Source organism: Rosa chinensis, chromosome 5 (assembly GCF_002994745.2).
Source record: "Rosa chinensis cultivar Old Blush chromosome 5, RchiOBHm-V2, whole genome shotgun sequence".
NCBI classification, from domain to species: Eukaryota; Viridiplantae; Streptophyta; class Magnoliopsida; order Rosales; family Rosaceae; genus Rosa; species Rosa chinensis.
In genome coordinates, this window is record NC_037092.1 from 12,480,141 (window position 1) to 12,487,006 (window position 6,866).

General features: G+C 38.6%; 1 pseudogene; it reads right to left on the reverse strand.

The window, feature by feature from the left end:
- Window positions 1–2,117: 2,117 nt before the first annotated feature.
- LOC112166183 lies at window positions 2,118–4,048 on the reverse strand (annotated as a pseudogene).
- Between the last annotated feature and the right edge of the window lie 2,818 nt (window positions 4,049–6,866).

A 6,866-nucleotide genomic window follows, 5' to 3' on the forward strand; every position in this document is an offset into this window, starting at 1 on the left:
AAGGATTTTGATCTGAGGTCCCAATCAAGAAGTTTCGGGGGTGCAAACAGGCTGATCTGCACAGGAACGAGCGTGCTGCTGTGCTGCAGGGACAGCAAGCGTGCAACGATGTTGCAGGGGCAGTAGGTGGCACATGGGTGCTCAAGGGCTATAGGAGCAGCCCACAGTATGGCTAGCAAGGGCTAGGAGCTTGCGGTAGTTTTTGGTAAAAGAAATTTCGGGTGTTAGGTTTTTTTTCTAGCTAGGGCTTGGGTTAAAGTATCGTGCTGATAACGTGTTGTAGAGAATTGGATAATTGTATTGTATTCATCTCACCATGAGGTTTATATACGATTATACCATGTATACAAAAGGCAATACATAATAGCTATACTAATCAATCGCACATTACAAGTATGTCAATCGCATGCATTACGAGTCTGTCAATCGCATGCATTACGAGTCTGTCAATCGCATGCATTAAGCAATACCTATTGCATGAATAGTCATTATCATTTACAATAGTTTACATCTTTTTCAGTGGAATTAACATTATTGATCGTTAGCATAAGCTTGGTATACACAACACTTGGATTTCATTAGTGTCATGTCAAAAGTGTCCATAAATCACATATGGTAAAATTACAAGACTTCTCCAAAATATGCGCACACACACACAGTAGTGTGTCAGTTAATTTTTAGGGCTAAATACTAGTTAGTACCCTGTGGTTTAGGTCCAAAATCAATTCAGTCCCTGAACTTCTAATTTCATCCAAAACACCCCTGCACTTTCAATTTTGATCTAATAGGTCTAATTCGTTAATAATCTCTCTCTTTCTCTCTCTCTCTCTCTCTCTCTCTCTCTCTCTCTCTCTCTCTCTCTCTCTCTCTCTCTCTCTCTCTCTCTCTCTCTCTCTCTCTCTCTCTCTCTCTCTCTCTCCCCTCCAAAATCTAGTTCTAGACTCCGACGTCCAACATCGAAATTCGAAGTGGCGCAGCCGACTAGAACCTCAGGGCAGTCTTAACAATGGCAGCTGCGCAGGGCAGCAGTTCTCACCTTCGTTCGTGAACTCCTTTCGAGTCACCGCCGTCACCGATCCAGTATGGAATTCGAAGTAGTTCTCTCCAATACCGCACCTAGCTCCGAGTCTCTTGATTTAGATTGTGTCATTGCAGACATCCTCTCACTGATGACACCTCTCACGGCTACCTACCAAATATCTGCTCCAATTCCGGTGAGTGTGCAAAGCATGGCGGGCCTTGACCATCGATCCTTATTTCATCATAAAACACTTAAGTTGCATTAACACCAAAATCAGCACCAGCTACTCTCTCCTTGTCAGAGATGAAATTTTTTGATCCGCATAGTACGAAGCAATATTGAAGTGTTTGAGCCATGATGGTCCTCTTCCGAGCAGGAGGCTTTATGGTTAGCTTTGATTTGGTGCCCAAAGCATTTTCTGGGTGGCCAAATCATGTTTTTTTTTTTTTAGTAAATTGTGGGCTCCGAGAATGAAAGAAAAACAAAACAAAAAAATTATACAATTTTGTCTTGTTTTATACATGCAAAGCTTTGAAAAGAATTCCATCATGTAATTTGGTTTTGTTTTCATTATACAATCTGTTCTTTTTTTCTTCTTACTTTGGTAAAATAGGGGCAGAAGGCCCAGAAGGAAAGAAAAAAAAAAGTTTTATCGGGGGGCAATAGGGGTCTGTTAAAGGTCTATTGGGGGGTAATAAACGTCTATTGGGGGCAATAAATGTTTTGAATTGTTGTAATCTCCTTTTTTTTTTCCCTTAATCAAAGTTTTATTTTTCTAATTTTAGGGAGATTAGTTTCCATTTCGGAGACTGAAAGTTCTATTAGGGAGCCATAAAGTTCTATTTGGGGGCAATAAACCTCTCCGGTCGTCCCCCTATGAGATCTCTGACCTCTTTGAGGGCCTCCAAAGAGGTTTCATAAACTTTAATTACCCCCTAATAAAGGTCTATTGGGGGCAAATAAACGTCTATTAGGGGGGAATAAAGGTTTATTGGGGGAGGAGGCAATAAACCTGTCCGATGATCTATGAGATCTCCAACGACCTCTTTGGGGACCTCCAACTAGTCAATTTCTTTATCTACTGGATATAACTATATTTAAACTTAATTTCGACTCTTTTATTCATATTACAATAGATGCTAATAAACGCTAACGTACAATAATTATTCCGCGAGTTGAATTCAGGACCTTCTACTTACTAAATAAACATTAATACCATTGGACCAAATAATACTGAGGAAGAGGTGGGATACTTTGTTCATGCTTGAAAAAGTTTTGGGGATCAACCTCGGTCTTCACACGCACCAGCCTTTCAAAATTACCTTCAAAGTATTTGCTTCCATAGACTCTAGCAATGTTAAAGATGGTCTGATTATCCAAATTGGCCCCAATGTCAAGATCCCTATAGTTTTGGAAGGCCTCTCTTGGTCGCTTGGACACAAATGGAGTCATTATTTTGTGAAAATTTCTAGATAAGCTAAGGTACTTGTTTGTGGCCTCAATCCCTTCTTCTTCCCACGACCAAGAATATTGAATCATGAACAGGTTTCCGGCTCGGTGTGGGAAGGGAGTTGCCCACTCGGAAATCTCACTCATTCTTCCACCGTAAGGGCTCCATTGCATCCAACCGCTCTCCATCTTAAGTAGCTCCTTCAATATGTATTCTATGTCTTGTTTTGGAATTGGTTCTTTCACATAGTCAGACTTACCTTTCATGCTGTGGTCTGGCCCCCTGGGCCTTTCGAGTAGAACATCTATGGAAGTTCCAAGTGGGTGATCATCCCAAAATACCGTAGATTCTACCCAACTCATTTCAAAGCAATCTGTTTTCTGCAAACCCAATTCAGGAAGACTCCCATTTATCAGTGAAAGAAGCTCATCACTTTGTCCCAAGAAGAAACCAATGAATGACACTTCCAAAGTATTGTTACGCAAACTAGTACTCAACACTTGAGGCATTGCTCTGATGAAGACTTCTTTAGGTAGATTAGGCGCCACATGTTGCCACCGGTAAAGAACATCTGAAGCGCCTTGTTCAAGGGTCCTTCCGATGTTGAATACAGTCACCTTGGCTGGCACTGGAAGTAGCTTTATTTTCCATGACAAAATGACTCCAAAGCTTGCTCCACCACCTCCTCTAATGGCCCAAAAAAGATCTTCTCCCATAGACTTTCTGTCAAGAATTGTACCATTCACATTAACTAGTTTAGCATCTTCAATGTTATCCACTGTGAGCCCATATTTTCTCAGCATGACACCATACCCTGCACCACTAAAATGACCACCAACACCAACAGTTGGACCAGTTGCAGCTGAAAAGCCATGAACTTTACTTTTCTTTGCAATTTCATAGTAAAGTTCACCTACAATAGCCCCAGACTCAACCCAAGCACTCTCATCCGCGACATCAATATGAATGGTGCGGAGGTTAAACATGTCAAGAATAACAAAGGGGACATATGACACGTACGATAGACCCTCGTAATCATGGCCACCACTTCGGATTCTAATCTGCAAACCATGCCACTTTGCGCAGATCACAGTTGCTTGCACATGGGATTCATGCTTGGCTGTTACAATAACCCATGGTTTCGGAGTTGTAGGGGTGTAATATCTGCTGTTTCTGATGTATGCCAGCAGAACGGATTCAAAAGTAGCATTTTTGGCTAGTGTAAATGGCTTCAGAGATGGAGTAGTTGGAGTGAGATTGTTCTGGAAGGCATTTGAGGAAGTTTTCGAGAATGGGATTTGAAGTAGTTGCCCATGATTCTGAGAACGACCAAAGGGTTGAGAGAACGAAGAGTACTACTGCTACAGAACTTGGTAACTTCATTAGTGTTTTTTTCATTTCTTTCTAGTTGCTAGTGCTGGTTTTTGATAGATTCTACAAGGTAAAGGAGTCTAGTGTTTAGGACAAGGTGTGTAAGAAGGTATTTAGGTAAGGTGGTTTGGACAAGAAGAAACAGGGGGCTTTTTGTGTTTTAGAAGCATGGTTGTATTGCTCCTTCCTTGATTATAGTGTACAAGAGCTCAGACATATTTATCGAAGTTAACAGACTTTGATGGACTGTAAGTCAATAATTAGTAGACAACTCTATAACTCACCAAATGCACTGACGGACCCAGCCGTTGTATTACTATTGTGATAGTTAGATGTGATTTAGTTAGACAGTTAGTTTTGATAGTTTGTTTTGAACTTCTGATTTAGCTACCAGGCAAAATTTAGTCTAATGATTACCTCATTAACATATTCAAATCAAAATAAATAAGGAGATATGCGGGGCCACTGTTTCACAATTTCTGTCTAAAGTATCAAGGAGAAGAACCCAGATCCTCTTCTTTTGGGGTGGGTTGGGTTGGCCAATTGGGCACTCTAGTTCTCTTCTACATCCAGTTAGGTTGAGAGTTGTTGACCTCAAGTGACTTCTGGAGATTGTTGGTGGTTGGTCAACGACTTGGCATCGTGATGCTCCGGTGAAGGCGCGGCTTGGTCTGGGTGGCCACCCAGATCTGATCTGGATCAAGTGACGGATCCCCACGCCCAAGGACCAAAACTAGCCAAGAAGAACTTCAAGTCTACTGAATATAAAATATATAAAAAAACAAAGAGGAGCGACGACATCTGGAAGCGAGAAGAACGAAAAGAGATTGAGAATTTGACGAAATACAAACTTTTCTACCACTTGCGGAGAAGAAGAAGAGCTAAAAAATAAAGTTAATTACATATAAGTGCATCTTAGAGTGTTTTTTAAGTCATAAGGTCACCAACTAGTTTTTTTTCATTCATAAGGTTACTAGATTAAAAAAGATGTTATATTTTGGATATTAAATACCAATATATTTATATAAATGTCACTAGAGTACAAAATCAACATTCATTCTCTCTCTCCTCTCCGGCGAGGTCTCCGGTCAACTTCAGCGAGTCTCCGGCTGACCTCCAACAAACTGTGGTCGACCTCCAGCCAACTTCTGGCGAACTCCGGCGACAAGCTACGGTCTCTAACACCAAAAGCTACTCTGGTGAGATTTTCGGCTTTCTCCGGCGAGGTCACAAAAACTACTGTCACCAGAAACAAAAGATACTGTCACCAACAAAAGTTACGCTCCCCAAAACAAAAAGCTAATATCCCCACCAACAAAAGTTACTTTCACTAATACCAAAAGTTACCTCACCTACAATAAACGCTACGGATCACAATACTAGAAAGCTACTCTCAAAAGTAACAAAGACTACTCTCATTAACGCCATAAGCAATAACCAAGCAAAACAAAAATTACTACCAAGTAGAACAAAAGCTATTACTAAAGACTACGAAAGCTATTCTCAGATACTAACAAAGCTATGGAAATATAAAGGATACAACCGAGATAAAAATGCTACTGCAATAAATAAAAAATCATATTTAATGATACAAAAAGTATGCAGGGTTCAACAATGATATAACTATGTAAAAACTACTTCCGTAGTTGTAAAAAGCCACTACTATAGTTATGAAAATCTATTACAATAGTTGTATGAAGCTACTGTCAATGTGGTAATGCTACTATCATTTTTCAATGATGAAGCTCTAAACCCATAGGCATAATTTTGCCACCTCAGCATGAGACTTCATTTCTACATTTCTTGATTGACAGAATGATCTCTTGGTCAATGGAGGCACTACTCAAATTTACATAATCTTCGGAATCTACCACTGCAAATGGAAAGGAAAAGAATTCTACAAGAACAATGATAAAACAAAATACTAGTATTTAAAATGCAAAAAACAAACAGTAGCGTGTCGCTACATTGCAAAAGTGGTACTTTTTATCAACTATATAATCAAAAACAAGCAATCTAAAAATCTACTAACATAGACACAGAAAGCTACAATGACACATGTACAAAGCTATTAGATCAGTAATAAAAAGCTACTAATATAGATACTGATTACACAAAACTAGCTAATTATCCATGTTGGTAGAGTAACACAAATCTTAGACAAGAAATGTTAGAGATACGAAATCACAACAAAAATAAAATGGAATTTCATCCAAAATCATGTTTTTCAGTTTGATAAGCTATTGACAAAAAACCGCCACTTGAAATCAATCAAAATGAAAACAAAAAAGTTACTGACATCAGATTAAAAGATACTAACATAGAGATAGAAAGTCACTATCCCTGTGTTGAAAAGCCACTATAACAGTTATAGAAAGCTGCTGGCTTGAAGTCAATTAAAATGAAAACAATAAAAGCTACGGACATCAGTGTGAAAAGATACTAACATAAGGATAAGAAACTACTATCACTGAGTTGAGAAGCCATTATAACAGTTATAGAGAGCTACTGACTTGAAGTCAATTAAAATAAAAACATAAGAAAGTTATCATCACTAAAAGTTGACGATTAGTGATGATAACCTGTTGGAACCTGAAAATGATTGCTAATATATCAAGTTTGATTCTCAGGGAACATGAAAAAGAAATGTTGCATTGTTATTCTCCATTACCATTTAGATGAAGAGTGTAAAGTCAGCATATGATAAATTGGTCATCAAGTGAAATCATGTGGATGGATGTTTTTAACCCAAATATATCAACTTGATTCAATGCGAACACACACACAAATATATGTATATATAGAGGTATGAGATGTTCAGGTTATATATACAGTCTCAAATAATATCAATCTCAAATTATTTTAAATTGGTATCTCGAGGTTTTTAAACCATAACTTCTTCATTGGAACTTCGATTTGAGCATGTCCTGTGTCTACGGACTCAATTTAACGTCTTCTACAACATTTGTGAATGCAATTTTTTTATTTTTTTTAAACAAAAGAAACCAAAAGTCAACTTGGTGC